This window comes from Panthera uncia (genome assembly GCF_023721935.1).
Source record: "Panthera uncia isolate 11264 chromosome D3 unlocalized genomic scaffold, Puncia_PCG_1.0 HiC_scaffold_8, whole genome shotgun sequence".
NCBI classification, from domain to species: Eukaryota; Metazoa; Chordata; class Mammalia; order Carnivora; family Felidae; genus Panthera; species Panthera uncia.
In genome coordinates this window covers 58,240,542-58,257,623 of record NW_026057586.1, presented here as the reverse complement: position 1 = coordinate 58,257,623, position 17,082 = coordinate 58,240,542, and the positions used below count along the sequence as shown (strand labels likewise).

General features: G+C 42.7%; 1 pseudogene; it reads left to right on the top strand.

Moving 5' to 3' along the window:
• The first annotated feature begins 379 nt into the window (after positions 1-379).
• Positions 380-8,332, top strand: LOC125914816 (adenosylhomocysteinase-like; annotated as a pseudogene).
• The last annotated feature ends 8,750 nt before the right edge of the window (positions 8,333-17,082 follow it).

Sequence of the window (17,082 nt, the reverse complement as noted above, 5' to 3'; positions counted from 1 at the left end):
GAGCGTGGAGTTGCTTTCTCGAGTGCATAAGGGGAACAGGTGCCCTGTGCAGAGAAGCCCAAGAGTTTGGTTTTGGACGTATGAAATTTGAGTTCCTTATTAGATACATCTTTTTTTTTTTTTTTTTTTTTTTTTTTTTTTAATGTTGAATTCTTCATCCAAATTGGAGAGTTAGTGGTGTTTCTTTTTCAGTATTACAGTCTATCAGGAACTGAAAGTTTTTGTAACAGTCTGGCAGGAACTGAAACCATGGCGGGGGGAGGGGAAGGCTTGAGTGTTTTTGTTTAACCATAAAGAGATAGGGGTGCCTGGCTAGTCCAGTCAGAAGAGCATGCAACTCTTGATCCTGAAGTGGTGAGTTCAAGTCCCATGTGTGGCATAGAGTTTACTTAACACAAAGCAAAACAAACAAAAAAGCCTACAAGGAGACAGATTTATACCCACAAACCCATGGTTCTTCAGCAAGGAATATGACATTTGAGGCACTCTTCAACAGCCAGCCCAAGGCTATTAGTGCTCAGTGTTGTGGGGTTTTGGATTAAGGTAATTCTGAAGGGAAGTTTGAAATTCTAAAATGTGTGTGGGGCTCTCTTTGGAGAGGCAGTCTGCCATGGGCCCTGAACGTCCCTGTGTGCTCTTGCTGAGTGCGCCTGATTGTTAGGTCCATGCATCTCCTGATACAGAGCAGTTTCTCTAGTTAGTCACATTAAGTAGGTCACAGCAGAGGGAGAATGGCTTGTCTCTTGCCTGCTCAAGGGCTGGGGCCTTGACCCTGTGTTCCTCTCCTGCATGGCAATCCACTGTGTATGCAGGTGTCATTTGGGACCATGGCATAATCCCTGTGTTACAATGGAACTTTTGAAGCAAAGGTGCTCATGTTGTTTGCTCTGTTGTTAGTAATCAAGTCCTTTGTCTCTGACCCAGGAGTCTCGTGCCTTCTGCCAGCATCCATGAAACAGGAACACAGTAACTTGTTAGTGTGTGAGGGGGGTAAAATTTCAGACCCTTTATATTTCTTGACCAGTCTCATCTTCCTCAAAGGAGTTGTCTGAAGCTCATGCCTGGGTGGAGAGGTAGTCTGGGTAAAATAGAAAGAGGATCAGGCCCAGCAGAGAAGGACTCTGTTTCCTCTTGTGGACTGTGCTTCTGGATAAATTACTTGATGGGGCAAAAATAAAGAAAACTGATTACATGGAGCTGAAGGGCATAGGTTAATTTTCAATTTGTTTATATTGTTTTACTCACCACATAGGAAATGGGAATCCTTCCTACAATTCCTTAGGTTTGAGTAAAGGATGGAGACAGGTAGAAAGGTCATTTTCAGGGTAAAGGCAGAAGATCATGGCTGCTGAAAATAAAGGAAATCCCAGTCCACTTTTGCCCAGGGATGGATAGGTAGTCAGGCCACAAAAATGCACCACCTTTATTTTACAAAGAGAATCCATTTGCATTTATTTTTAAGAAACTCAAACTGCCTAGGCCCCTGGAGTGCTGAATCTTCACATTCATTGCCCTTAAGACCACCTCCCTCCCTTGTTGGAACTGCCCTTGCTGTGCTAGGGTTAGGGGTGGGAGGCAGGTACAAAGATCTAGAAGAGTCACTGACTGTCTAAAGGAGTAGCAGAGGGAGGCATAATTTCAGTAAGTGCCAGCCTTTCAGAAATATACAGTACTAACTTAGTAATGTATTGACTTTATGTAGACTTTTGCAAATCTAACTTTTATACTGTGTGCCATGTAATCCCTCTTCCTTCTACTGGGGGTCATCTTTTGAGAGTTGATATCAGTGATGAAAGGGGAGGGAAATAATAATGGGGCTTGTCTGGAGCCATCAACACAAAGAACACACAGATGAATCGATATTGTACAGTAGGTTTGACTGAGGTATAGTGAAATTCATTTTCCCACCAGTGATTTCCTCAGTGGTTTATCCTATATTCCCCTTTAGCCACTCCAGCCCTTCTGGCTGGCCAAAATCTGTGCTTAGAGGGTTGAAGGAGAGGATTAGAATGGCACCCTGTGACAAAGGATACATAAATAAACATTTTTTTTTAATGAGCTCACATTTTTTTGCCCTAAAAAAGTAAGAAATGCTTGAATCCATTGCTTGTCTTTATCCTTCTGAACTATGCTGCCAACCCAAATAGATGAGAATGTGGGAAAGTGATGGAATTTAGAGATGTCAGAAACCACTTTGATAAGAGGTAAGAAGTTCTGACTTCTTTTTTTTAATGTTTATTTATTTATTTTGAGAGAGAGAGAGAAATGATATGTGTGCATGAGTAAGAGAAGGGCAGAAAGAGAGAGAGAGAGAGAGAGAGAGAGAGAGAGAATCCCAAGCAGGCTCTGCACTGTCAGCACGGAGCCCAACGCAGGGCTTGAACTCATGAACCATGAGATCATGACCTGAGCCAAAATCAAGAGTCAGACACTTAACCAACTGAGCAACCTAGGCATCCTAGGAAGCTCTGACTTTTATACACATATGGTACTTTTGTTTTACTTAGTGTGTTGGCTAAATGGAAAAAAAACAAAAAAACAAAAAACAAAAAACCTTTATCTTCTCCCGTGCAAAATAGTCTACTTCATCTCAATTTGCAAAATTTCTTGTTTACTTCCTTTACTCAGTATTCCAGGTCTTCATATAAAAGGACAGGCATTATGTCTCACGCTGAAATCCAGATCGCTGATGTCCAGATTAGATTCTAGTCATTTCTATTCTCTTTTGCCATCATGTCATATAACAAAAAAAATGCATTAATTGCGAACAGTCTCTGAATCAGGTCTCCTGCAATAGAATTGGTGAATTAATGGAAGTTTCCGCATCATTTAAAAAAACGAGGAACACTAATACAAATGCTTATTGTGTCTACAGCAGGGATTTTGTGGGTAATCACTATCTGCTTGAATCCAAAGACAGAGAGATAATTACTTGCTTCCCGGGGGGAACGGTCTGTTAAGAAAAACACTTTCAGTTTTGTTGTGCAGAAGCAGCACTAGGGTAAGAAAGGAAAGACATAGCATTTCAAGTGTTCTGGGAAGGATGGACTGATGACCTTGAGGAAGGAAGCATTTGTACTGGGGCGTTTTTGGGTAGAAAGGAGTTCTTTCAGATTCTGAGCCTTTTCTGTGAATTCTAGACTTTCTCCAGGTTCAGGGGTTGGGTAAGCCAGCAGGGCTATTTTTCAGAAAACATGGACAGTGGATTATTAGCTTTCCATCAAGAGGGCTCTATTCACATGCTGTCCACTCCTAGAACATAAACATAGGATCTTCCAAAATCAGCCACACGTGACTATTGAGCACTCTCAATGTGGCCAGTTTGAATTGAGATGTGTTATAAATGTAAAATACACATCAGATTCTGAAGACATAGTGTGAAAAAAGACTGAACCATCTTATTAAGTTTTACAATGCTGAGATGTCAAAGTGATAATATTTTGGATATAATGGATTAGATAAACTATAATATTAACATTAACATCACCTGTTTCTTTTTACTTTTAAAGATGTGACCACCATAAAATTTGAAGTTACATGTATTTCTTTTGGAAGGCACTGCTCTAGAAACTCAGAAGAATAGAATAACTGTAAGAAAGGGAGAAGGAACACAGAGGGGGAAAAAAAAAAACAAGTTGACTTTTCTTCCCCCTTTAGGTCCTGAGGAATTTAGTGAAGGAAAAGAATTTTTTTCTCTTAGAATTTTAGAGCTAAGTCCATTAGAAATGATCTAGTCTGATATATCTTAAACTAAAGAACCTTGGGAAATTTGGAAATAATCTGTAACTACAGACCCCAGCTTGAGAAGCAATGATAGAATCGAAGAAACTTATGTTATAGCTTCAGGAAAGTAAGGCTCAGGAGACTAAGTGACTTCAGGGTGCTTAGTGGAGACGTAAGACTGGAAACCTAGCTTCCCCTACCCAGTCTGTTCTCTGGTACCCTATGGAAATGTTTTGTTTTGTTTTGTTAACAAGAAGAGGTGAATTATTCCCACAAATGTGTCAGTATACATGGAAAAGTGATATGTCTCTACAGCAAAAGGAGAGTATATCAGGATAGACTTGAGGCTATCTTAAAAAAAAGGTCAAATTCAGTTCGCTTCCTTTCATTCAACGGGTATGACATTTCCATATTTCCCTTTTTACCCCAGATAGTCCTAAAATCCTCGTTTGGATTTTATATTCTATATTCTGGCACCGTGATGAGGCTTTTTTTTCTTTAATGTTTATTTATTTTTGAGGGGGGGGGAGAGAGAGAGAACATGCATGGAAGGGACAGAGAGAGAAAGGAAGACAGAGGACTCGAAGCAGACTCAGAGCAGTCAGCGCAGAGCCCGGTGTGTGGCTCGAAGCCATCAACCATGAGATTACGACCTGAGCCACTTAGGTGTCCCACCCTGATGAACCTTTTAAAAAACTTATTTTGATATCTTCCTCCCTGGATCCATACGTGGTATGAGGGGGTTATATTTCCTTTTTAGATTCCTCTCTTTCTTCAAATTCGGAAGTTTCCTCTTCAAAATATACACCCTTTGTCTGCTCCAAGTCTTTTCTCCAGGACTGCTGTTAGTAAAACATATGTCACGCCATCAGTCGTGTCTTGTGGATTCTCTGTTGCCAAGGCAGCGAACTGAGAGGCTGGCCTCAGACAGCACCTTCTGGTAAACTCCTCAGAGCTTTCCTCAGGTAGGAACACAGTGTTTCCTTACAACGTAAAAAGTTCCTGGAGCTCTTAAAAAAAGTTTCTGGAATGTGCCCGTGCCTGTCCAGACTTCCTATACCTTTTCTCTTGCTTGGGGTCAATGACCCGGCAGCGGTATCTGGTGGCCTCTGCCATGGCATTTTCTCATCTAAGAAGTCCGACCTTTTGTTCAAGTTCTTGGCCCCTGGGACAGTTGCGAGATTGGCCTTAACGATTACGCAAAAACAGTTCTCTACTTCTCTTTGTCCGCTCCGAATGCTTTAGAACTATCATATATAATTAGCACTGTCCACCGTCTTCCAGGGAATCTAGACAACCCACCAGCATGTTCTCTCTGCGTCTACTGTTAAAAGAAAATTTAGATTTTGGAAACTTTGTGATTACTTTCCAGAAGAAAGATGTTATGAGGAACTAGTCTAAAGAACTGACTCATGCTGGGTAACTAAGTGTTCCTGTTCATTCCGCGATGACTAACAGCATTCTTCTGGCTGTTAAGTGTGATGATTTCAATTATTATATTGTGTAACCAAAAGATGGCAGTGCTCACTCTTCCTGTTTTCTGTGGTAGGACAAAATGGAAAGGTCATCTTGTTCTTCCATATTTTCCTTTACTCATCACAAAGTGAAAATAGTGAGTAAAAGTTACATAAGCAAATAAGTAAAATATATCTGGAGCCTCTTCAGTATAACACTGATAATTTGCTAAGGGCAATTCCGTGGCAAAAAGAATATAAGACATTTTCTTTTATTTGCTTGATTCACTTTTCTGGTTGCTTCTATTTCTGAACATTTAAAACACGGCCTCCAGAAAACCTCCATGATACTTGACTGGTGGCTGGTAGTTCACGTCTGTATGTGCCAAGAGAATACTGACTAAAATAAAATTCGGCAATTTGTTGGTTATTATATTTCCCCAAATTACTGCCCCATTAACCCCATCCCATCTTCTCTTAGGCATCAATTTATCCTTTGAATCCAAGTGATTTTTTTTTTCTTTTATAACTTTACTTTCTTGTAAGTTATGTCACTTAACAATTAGACCAAAGATTTGATCATCTAGAGTAGTATACCTAGACCCATACCCTGCTTAAATAGGAAGCCATACAGTCTGGCAGAGTCAGTAAGTAATTTAACTCTTACTGGAGCTGAATGCCTCCAAAAAGAATGATTTCAGTTCATCCTATTCATTGATGAAGTCAGTTGGCTACATACAAAAAAGATTTGGGGACATCTGTGTCGATAGATTGCGTGTGGTAGTCAGACCTGAATTCACATCCAGACCTTGCTCGGCACTGTGATTGGGAATAAGTTACTCAACTTTGGGCAAGTTTCATCCTAAGGAAAAATGATGATAAAATACCCAGTTTGCAGGCCGGTTGTGAGAATAAGGTGAAACAATCAGTATACGCGGAAATAGCTCTCCTGACCAGTAGTCAGTTAACCTACGCCTTCTTCCTTCCTATTAAGAAAACATACACTTATATCCACCATTATTGTTGTTTGGTCAGTAAAAGAGAATAAATAACAGAACTATACGTGTGCAAGTGTTCTGTTCCTTTGGGAACAAATACTTAATTGATTTCCATATTCCATAGGAATTATTGTTTAAATCATTCATTCAGCAACTCCTTCAGTTGTAACATGTATTGAGGGCCGGGGCTCTGCTAAATGTCTACATGGATTGACTCCTTTAACTCATAGCACCCCTACAACAAGATGCTATCATCCCCATCTTACAGCTGGAGAAATGGAGTTACAGAGCTGTTGAATAACTCGTCCAAGGCCACGCAGCTAACAAGGTGGAAAGCTTAGAATTTAAAAAGTGTCTCTAGAGTCTATGCGACTCCACATCTCTATTTACCCTGATAAAAAAGAAGAGGGTAAGTGTCTTGTAAGGGAGTCTTCTTCTCTTACTCCTTTCTCTTTCTCCTCCTCCTCCTCCTCCTCCTCCTTTTCTTCTGTTCTTTAAGAAAAGTTTTATTTTAGCCTGCCCAGTGCCACCCTCCCTGTGCAAGTCTGTAGCCCTAGGGCCAGCCCCCTTCACCGATGTGCATCACTCTGTGCAGAAGCACTGCCAGCATGTCAGACAAACTGCCCTACAAAGTCGCCGGTATCAGCCTGGCCTCCTGGGGACACAAGGCCCTGGACGTTGCAGAGAATGAGATGCTGGGCCTCATGCCCACGAGGGAGATGTACTCAGCCTCCAAGCTGCTAAAGGGCACCCGCATCGGTGGCTGCCTACACATGACCATGGAGACTGCCGTCCTCATTGAGACCCTCGTAGCCGTGGGTGCTGAGGTGCGATGGTCCAGCTGCAACATCTTCTCTACCCAGGACCATGCAGCGGCTGTCACTGCCAAGGCTGGCATTCCAGTGTACGACTGGAAGGGTGACATGGATGAGGAGTATCTCTGGGGCACCGAGCAGACCCCGTACTTCGAGGATGAGCCCCTCAACATGATTCTGGACGATGGAAGTGACCTCGCAAACCTCATTCACACAAGGTACCCGTAGCTCCTGTCAGGCATCCGAGGCATTTCTGAACAGACCACAATGGGATGACAGCGAATGGGAAGCTGAAGGTGCTTGCCATCAACGTCAATGACTCTGTCACCAAGGGCAAGTTTTACAACCCGTGTGGCTGCCAGGAGCCTCTTATACATGGCATCAAGTGGGCCACAGATGTGATGATTGCAGGTAAGGTGGCAGCGGTAGCAGGTTGTGGCCATGTGGGCAAACATTGTGCCCAGGCCCTGCGGGGTTTCGGGGCCTGCATCATCATCACAGGGATCGACCCCATTAATGCCCCTCAGGCTGCCATGGAGGCCTATCAGGAAGGCAACATACTTGTCACCACCACGGGCTGTACTGACATCATCCTCGGCCAGCACTTTGAGCAGATGAAAGACGATGCCATTGTGTGTAACACTGGACACTTCGACGTAGAGATTGATGTCAAGTGGCTGGATGAAAATGCTGTGGAGAAGGCGAATGTCAACCTCCAGGTGTACTGAGAATGGACTGAAAAATGGGCTCTGTAACATCCTATTGACTGAGGGCCAGCTGGCCAACCTGGGCTGCACCATGGGTAACCCCAGCTTTGTGATGAGCACCTCACTCCCCAACCAGGTGCTGGCACAGATAGAGTTGTGGAGCCACCCAGACAAGCACCCTGTTGGGGTCCACTTCCTGCCCAAGAAGTGGAATGAAGCAGTGTCTGAAGCTCATCTGCGTAAGCTGAATGTGAAGCTGACCAAGCTGACTGATAAGCAGGCCCCGTACCGGGGCTTGTCCCGTGATGGCCCCTTCAAGGCTGATCATTACTGCCACTGAGAACCAGGCCTGTTGTTTGCCTTATAGCTGCTGGCCTCACTGGGGTCCCACTTCACTTCCCCAAGAGCAAATGGCACCAACTTTTTTTTTTTTTTTAATTTTTTAAAAATGTTTTTATTTATGTTTGAAGGAGAGAGAGAGACAGAGCATGAGCAGGGGAGGAACAGAGAGAGAGGGAGACCCAGAATCTGAAGCAGGCTCCAGGCTCTGAGCTGTCAGCACAGAGCCCGATGCGGGGCTCGAACCCACCAACTGTGAGATCATGACCTGAGCCGAAGTCGGACGCTTAACCGACTGAGCCACCCAGGCGCCCCAAATGGCACCAACTTTGAGATAAGCTTGTTAATGTCCCCCATTGACTCTCTGGGGCTGGTCACTCAGTCTTTAGCCTCTGCTACATCCCTCATGCTGCTCCAAGTGTGGCAGGGGGAATTGAGAAGCCCTTCCTCAAGCCCTGGTCATGACAGAGGTACACAGGAAATACCCATGGGGAGCCATGGGCTCAGGGGGTTTGGAACCGCTCACTCAGTCAGTCCTTACTTAGGCTGGAAGTCAGCAATGGTGGTCACAAAGCCCATGCACTTTACCATCTAGGCCCTCCCTTGGCCTATGGACTTTATACCCATGTTCTTAGTTTACTGGTTCACTAGTTCCTCAGCCGTGACAGATGAGAATGAACTGTATCAAGGGGCAGGGAGGAACTATTGGGAGTTTGTTCCTGAGAGCCTGGCTTAGTGCTGGGCATTTTGTTGTTTAAGAGGTTTCTCAGAATAGTTAGGTCAGTACTTTCAGTTCCCATTTTACAGAGCTTCAAATCTACTATTAAGGGAGAACCAAAAAAGGACAAGAGAAGTGACAGCCAGAGGTTGAGAGGGGCTTAGATCTGTCACCTCTTTGTAACTTGATGGTTCCTACCACAATCCTGGATCAAAAAGATTAATTTGGCTTATAATGCTTAATTAATGTTTATGATGTTAAAGTGAGCAGGAAGGTGGGTAAATAAAAAATTTGGCGCCTAAAAAAAATTATTTTATTGTGGCAAGAACACTTAACACAAGACCTACCCTCTTAACAAAATTTTAATTGCACGATACAATATTGATAAGTACAGTGTTGTATGGCAAATCTCTAGAACTTACTCATCTTGGTTAATTAAAACTTTGTGGGGGTGCCTGGGTGGCCCAGTCGGTTAAGCAGCCAACTCGGTTTTGGCTCAGATCATGACCTCACAATTCATGAATTCAAGCCCTGGATTGGGTTCTGCACTGGCAGTACAGAGCCTGCTTGGGATTCTCCCTCTCCCTCTCTCTCTGCCCCTTTCCCCACTCATGCTGTCTCTGTCTCCCTCAATATAAACAAACAAACAAACAAAAAAACCTTTATGCCCATTGATTAACAGCTCCCCATTTCTCCTTTCCCCTAGCCCCTGGAAACCACCATTTTACTCTTTGAATGATTCTATGAATTTGACAATTTTAGGTCCCTCATATAAGTGGAATCATGCAGTATTTGTCCTTCTGTGACTGGCTTATTGCACTTAGCATACTGTCCTCAAGGTTCATTGAATTGTCACATACTACAGAATTTTTTTATTTAAAAAATTTTTTTAAATGTTTATTTATTTTTGAGAGAGAGAAAGAGAGACAGAGTGTGAGTTGGGGAGGGGCAGAGAGAGAGAGGGAGACACAGAATCCGAAACAGTCTCCAGGCTCTGAGCTGTCAGCACAGAGCCCGATGTGGGGCTCGAACTCACGGACCGCGAGATAATGACCTGAGCCGAAGTCGGCCGCTCAACCAACTGAGCCACCCAGACACCCTAGAATTTCTTTCTTTCTTTTTTTTTTTAAGGCTGAATAATGCTCCATTGTATGAATATACTGCATTTTCTGTGTCCAGTCATCTGTGGTTGGATATTTAAGTTGTTTATACATCTTGACTGTTGTGAATAGTGCTTCAGTGAACATAGGAGTGTTAATGTCTCTTCAGGATCCTGATGTTGATTCCTGTAAACACATATCCAGGAATAGGATCGCTAGATCAGATGGTACTTCTACATTTCTACACTTCTACATCGAGGAACTCCCTATTATTTTCCATAGGAGCATTGCCACCAACAGCACACAAGGCTCTCCGTTTCCCTCCATCCTCACCAAAACCTATTGTCTCTTTTTTCTTTTGGTAATAGCCACCCTAACAGGTGTAAGGTTGGGGAATGGAGAGTATCATATCCTGTAATCCCAGCCCAAAGGCAATGTGGCTTGGCTGCTGAGTCAAAGGATCCCCAGCACTAAAATAAATGGTGTCAGCAATGAGGATATAGAATTTTGGGTGGGCCAAAAATCAAGAGTTGTTTAGGTGAACTTGAGCAGGCAGCCACTGAAAAATGAAAAGAAAGGTGCCTTGCTTACTAGCCAGAGCAGCTCTCTCCCCTTGAATCCTCTCATCTCTTTATCTTCCTCTCCCTGGCTTTCAGGTGCTTTAAGGAAAAAAGGGACTACAGGCAGGGCTAGGTCTCCCTGTGCCCAAGGAGAACGCAGCCATCTAAGTATTTTGGAGAAGTTCGGTGTTGGGGTGAAGAGGACCTTAAACTCTTATGGCTCTGTTGAATACAGGCAGCCACGTGACCATCACATCGTCAGGGAGAAGCTCGGGTTGAGCTGATGGGATCTGGGGAGGGATCTCACCAGGAAAAAGAGGCTAACATGAACTTGTGGGTGGGGCCTTTGGTGCACACCTTGTCAGCACGTGGTTCTTGTATGTCCATCTGAATATATAGGAGGAACTGGTGTGCTATATACTTGTACTTCCCTATCCCATAAATGCCGTAGGGGGCCCTCTTGATCTGGATGAACCATTGGGGAAGAAGTGCTGGTGAGGCAAAATTCCCTGCCACTTGGCATCAATGAGTGAGTCAGGATTCAGTACAAGGGCCTCTACCCTCTGATGTTCACTAAGGAGAGCTATCTCGTTGTGACAAGTCAGAGGTCTCAGTCTCAGTGACCCAGACTTCTGGGTTATCACACCTCTGTCTGCAGGGGAGTCTGATAAACCTCAACAACGTTCTGCTCACCAAAAAAAGGAGGCCAATGTGTTGCAGACAGTACATGTCAGTACCTTGGCAGTCTGTTTGGTCCTTTACATGGCCGTGGCAGGCAGAGTTCTAAGATGGCCCATGACCTTCTTCTGGTTTTATTCCCACGCTTATGTTATGTTACCTGGCAAAGATTTTGCAGATGTAATTAAGGTTAATAACCACTTGAACTTAGCCTAGGGAGATTATCTGGGTGGATCTAACCTCCCATGAGTCCTTTAAAGCCCTGAGTTTTCGTCAGTTAATAACAGAAGAGGGAGTTAGAGAAGAGACAGGGGAAGATTTGACGCCATTGGTTGGCCTTTAAGATGGAGAGGGCAATGTACGAGGGTTGAAGATTGGCTCCTAGGACTGAGAGTGACCTTCTGGCCAACAGCCAGGAAATGAGGATCTCTGTCCTCCAAGTGAACAAACTCCAGATAAGAGCCTAGCCTGATTGTCCTCTTGAATTCAGCCATGTGAGACACCAAGCAGAGGACTTAGCCAAGCTCACCCAACCTTCTGATCTACAGAATGGTGAGCTAATGAATGGGTGTTGTTTTAAGCCACTGAGTTGGTAGTAATTTGTTTCACAGCAGTGGAAAATGAACCCAAAACCAGCATCTCTCAAGGGGCCCCAGAGCAACTAGCTGCATTAGAAGCTATCCAGCAACTTAAAAAAAAAAATTTCATTATCTAAAATCAATTCTTGAAATAAAAACATTGGCACTTACTTTTAAGTTAATTAATTTGTAAAACCATTTTCTTTTGTCGAATACACACTGGCATTAAAACAGAGTAAAGAAGTACAATGGGTATCTGCAAAAATCAGCTCTGATTATTGTATTCACCCAAATTTTGTGTCTGCACATGTGAAATAAAATTAAATTTCTCAAACATTTTATATGCAGCACCTTTTTAATGCAGCATTTTTTATTTTATTTTATTTTATTTTTTAATTTTTTTTTTAACGTTTATTTATTTTTGAGACAGAGAGAGACAGAGCATGAACGGGGGAGGGTCAGAGAGAGGGAGACACAGAATCCGAAACGGGCTCCAGGCTCTGAGCTGTCAGCACAGAGCCCGACACGGGGCTTGAACTCACGGACCGCGAGATCATGACCTGAGCTGAAGTCGGCCGCTTAACCGACTGAGCCACCCAGGCGCCCCTAATGCAGCATTTTTTAGAAAGTGCACTGTTTTTCACTGCTATGGTCTTCATAAAGGATTTGGCTTAAAATTTAATAAAAAGACTAGGATAACTTCGCTGTATTTTTCAACAGTATTTGTATAGAGAACAATTTGAGTCAGCATGCAAGCAACATCCTTTCTTTTCGCATACCTGTATTTAGGGAAAATTATACCCGTTTTGGCAAAAATAAAATCCCAACCCAAGGAAGCAGCATTAAAAAGACCAATGTGAGCAGCACATAAAAATCACATCTTTATTGATTATTAATTAAAATTCTCAATCGTGTAGTAGGCACAGGGAGATCCAGGCTATGGGGGTTCATTCTCTGGAAGAATACCTTTAAGTCATTTTTTACAGCTTTAGCATTAAGCTCTGAAGAGTTTGACAAAAGTCTGGAATTACTTCTGGAGCTACTTTCAGGGAGAGAAGATGTCCTTGTTGAGAAACGGAACACTTGGACAGTGTCTGAGATTGATGATTTTCAGTGTTACTGCATATTCACCTAAGTCAGCAATACCTGCATCCACCAGGTAGAGTTTGTTTTACAGGTGCTAGGAAACCTGGGGACCTCCGAGGTCCTACAATCCAAATGACCTCCTTTGAGCTCCAAGTCTCTGTTCTTGCCAATTCAAATTTCTGGCAAAGAAAGACAAAGGGAGGTGGGCCTTCAAGGGCCATAACGGCTCCATTGCTCCCTGCAGGGTCAGTCGAGGCCTCTATTGCAAATGAATTGCAATTGAACTTCTCCCTCTGTCCCATCCCGCTTCCCCTGTCCTCTTACACATGGTATTTCCCAGTAAAAACCTGCATAAAAATCTCTTCCCCTGTTTTTCATTGGAGGGTAGGCATGAGAAGTGGGGCAGGAGACACTTGACCTTTGGCATCAAATGTAAATAACGGCAGTTCTAAGCCCCTAACTACTATATTCTTCACTACTTCCATTCTCCAAGAGCAGACTTTAGTTTCAATAATTGGGAAAACTGCCTCAAAACTACAATCTTGAATGGGTCTCAGCCCAGGATTGTATTTTAAGGTACAAAGGTCTGCCTCCTGGCCTGAGTGGCTCAGTTGGTTAAGTGTCTGACTCTTGGTTTCTGCTCAGGTCATGATCAAATGGCAACTCCTGGTTTTGGCTCACGCCATGATCTCATGGTTTGTGGGCTCCACGCTGACAGTGCAAAGCCTGCTTGGGATTCTCCTTCTCTCTGTCCCCACCTCTCTATCTCTCTCAAAATAAATACATAAACTTGGGGCTCCTGCGTGGTTCAGTCAGTTAGGTGCCTGACTCTTGATTTCGGCTCGAATCATCATCTTGTGGTTCGTGAGTTCGAGCCCCATCTTGGGCTTTGGGCTGACAGTGTGGAGCCTGCTTGGGATTCTCTCTCTGTCTCTCCCTCTGCCTCTCTCTCTCTCTCTTACTCAAAATAAATAAATAAACTTAATAAATAAATAAATAAATAAATAAATAAATAAAATTTAAAGAAAGGGCTCCATGTTCAATGGCAGACGTTGGTTTATCACATGATCAATCACTACCTTCTACAGGGCAGGGTGGGGAGGGGGAGAACTGAGCTAAGTTTTGAATTTTGTTGAGGAAGGGAGTTGGCTGTGGGATAGAGAGGAACAGGGAGGGGGTCCTGACACAGTCTCCAAGAAATTGAAATCAGTGTTCTAGAAACTTTAGTGGAGAGGATGCAAAGAGAACAGAGGAACGGCGCACTTGCTATCCGTCGCAGAGGCAGCTGGTCTGGGGAGACACTTCCTTTGCAAAACCATCTAGTGAGCTGGTTGCTATGACAGCAATAGTAATCCTCTCCTGCAGACTCCACGGGAAAAATACTCCTCTGACTTTCATTCTTTCTTTTTCCCCCAATATTTTGAAATATGCTTTTGAAGCGAAATATTCAGGGCTGGTGACCTTCCTTTGGTGTGCAGTAAGGCAAAGCTCTTTCTCTCTTGGATCCTTTCTACACATATAAAACCAACACTTTAATACTTGCGATTTGTGTTGAATTTTAAAAAGAGGGTTTTATGCAGCTGTGGCCACACAATGAGGTGGACATGACCATGTCACAAATACTGAACAGCTCCTTAGCTGTCCAGATACATTGTAGAATTGGATTTCTCTTTGCACTTCAATTCAAGGAAAGTAATTTGTTTATTAAAGTGGTACATGTCTTATCCCTTTATCATTAGCCAGTTTTAAGTAAGTGACTTTTTTTGTTAACTACTTTGCTTAAATAAATCACTTCAAGTCAGGAAGTGGAAGAAATTGAAATGATTATAAATCAGTACAATTCGATACCTGGTTCTTATTTGGATACTCAGATTCATAAGTAAGGATGGTTTTTAAGAGTTTTCTTGTACGGGGGTAATAATAGTTCTCACTGCCGCTTACTGAGGATTTATTCCGCTTCACGTACTTTGCTAAGCACTTTCATATGTAATTTTATTTAATTCTCAAGTTAACTTTATGAGATAGGTGTTAAGTCCTCACTTTATAGATGCAAATCTGGCATATATCCTGTCTTTGCTGGGGTGATGTAAAATGTTTATGTGATACAATACCTACCTACTTTGCTATTAAAGCTGCAAGTTTTGGTTCAGATTCTCTGGTGAGGAGGTAACCTACCGAGGTGTGACATTTTAAGCAACAGATTTTTGACGACAAAGAATGTGTTTCACAGGATTCACGTTAATGCTTTTTCTTTGAACATAGGTATGCCAGATGCTCATTTGAAGTTAATGCAATTCAGCATTTATGCAGCACCCACAATGCATGAGGCATTGGTGACGCAACCAAATCTTGAGGTGGAGCTCTGGGTGTCTTGATCTGAATCTTCAAGGCCCTCTTTATGCCTTTTTAAATTTTTTAACAGTTTTATTGAACTATTATTCACACACCATACAATGCGTCCACTTAAAGGGTACAATTGAGTGATTTTTGGCATATTCACTGATGCGGCAGCCATCCCCACCGTCCATGTTGAGCACTTTTATCACCTTAAAAAGAAATCTCATACCGCTTAGCTCTCACCTTCCTTTTGACCCATCGACCCCCAGCTGGGAAGCGACCATAAATCTCCTTTGTGTCTCCAAATGTCTACTTTGTGACATTCCATGTCAATGGAATTGTATAGTAAGTGGTCTTTTCTGACTGGCTTCCTTCAGTTAGCATGATGTTTTCGAGGTTTGTCCATGTTGTACACATATCAGTGCTTCATTCCTTTTTATAACTTTATTTATTTTATATAAATAGTATGCATATACCACCTTTGTTTAGTCCATGCTTTCAGGTTTTTTTGGATTGTTTGCATCTTTTTTTTTTGAAAGATTTATTTTGAGAGAGAGAGAGAGAGAGAGAGTGTGTGTGTGTGTGTGTGTGTGTGTGTGAGATCAGGGGAGAGGCAGAGGGAAGGAGAGAGAGAGAGAAAGAGAGAGAATTTTTAAGCCAGCGCCACGTTGAGTGTGGCTTGATCCTATGACCCTGGGATCATGACCTGAGCTGAAATCAAGAGTCAGACACTCCACTGACTGAGCCAACCAGGCGCCCTTGTTATATAATGAATAATGCTGTTATAAACACTCATGTAACAGATATTTATTCTAATTTTTCTTGGTTGTGTAACTAGCGGTAGAAGTGTTGGGCCCTCCATTGCTCCTAGCCATGTGTCAAAAGCTCAGAGGAAAGGACCCAAGACTTACTTGGTCCCGCCTACAGTGTTGCCTAGGACTTGATCTGGAGTCTTGGCTGCTTTTGGATTTCCTGATTTACCAAATCCCAAAAGGCAAGGTTTAAAGATAGTTGGGCAGATGGAGTGAGCAGTTTTATAGATTGAAATTTCATAGCTCCAGTGAGCAGACCCATGTTCACACCCAAGTGTGTTTGGATCCTGGTGAAATTGATATTTATGTTGAGGTCTGTACTAAAACAAAGATTTTGGAAATCATGGGGGAAATATCAGATGGGGGGCGGCCATGGGAGGAAAAGGACTATTGCTGCATGAGAATCCAAACTCCCTGTTGTGTTCTGGGTCTTGTTTTCTCTCTGCATGGTCACTTGACAGAGATGTGTGAGACTTACTTTTCTCCCCTGCTGTTGTTTCTCTGCTATAACTGGCTTAATAGAAAAACAAAATGTATTTTAGCTCATACATAAGCTTTATAGTTCTTGTTATTCACATACAAAGCAGATAAGTAGGAGATTTTATATCTTTCTTAAAAATAAAATTACTTTTAAAAAGGCAGAAAAACAAAACTAGGTGGCTTATCACTGATTTTCTTTTCTTTTCTTGTGGATTAGTAGCATTTGATTAAAAAAAAGTTCTCTAGTCCTATTTTCAGACAATTAAGCCTGAGTTGTTTTCTTCTTGAAACTTGTACCTGGAAGAACTCAGAAGGGCTGTGGAGAGGTTGTTAGAATCTGTTCATTAAGCCTGATCTTTAGAATAATTCTTATTTATTTATTTATTTTAGAGAGAGACAGAGAGACAGAGTGTGAGCGGGGTAGGGGAAGAGAGAGACAGAGACACAGAATCTGAAGCAGGTTCCAGGCTTTGAACTATCCGCACAGAGCATGATGTGGGGCTTGAATTCGTGAACCAGGAGATCATGACCTGAGCTGAAGTCGGCCACTTAACCGACTGAGCCACCCAGGCACCCCTAGAGTAATTCTTAAATTAAACAGAATATCTGAACACAAAGCCTCCAGACAGTGAAACAATTACCCAATATCAAACTTCGGAGTCCAAAATCTAACGTAGTTGGTGGCATAGAGGAGGAA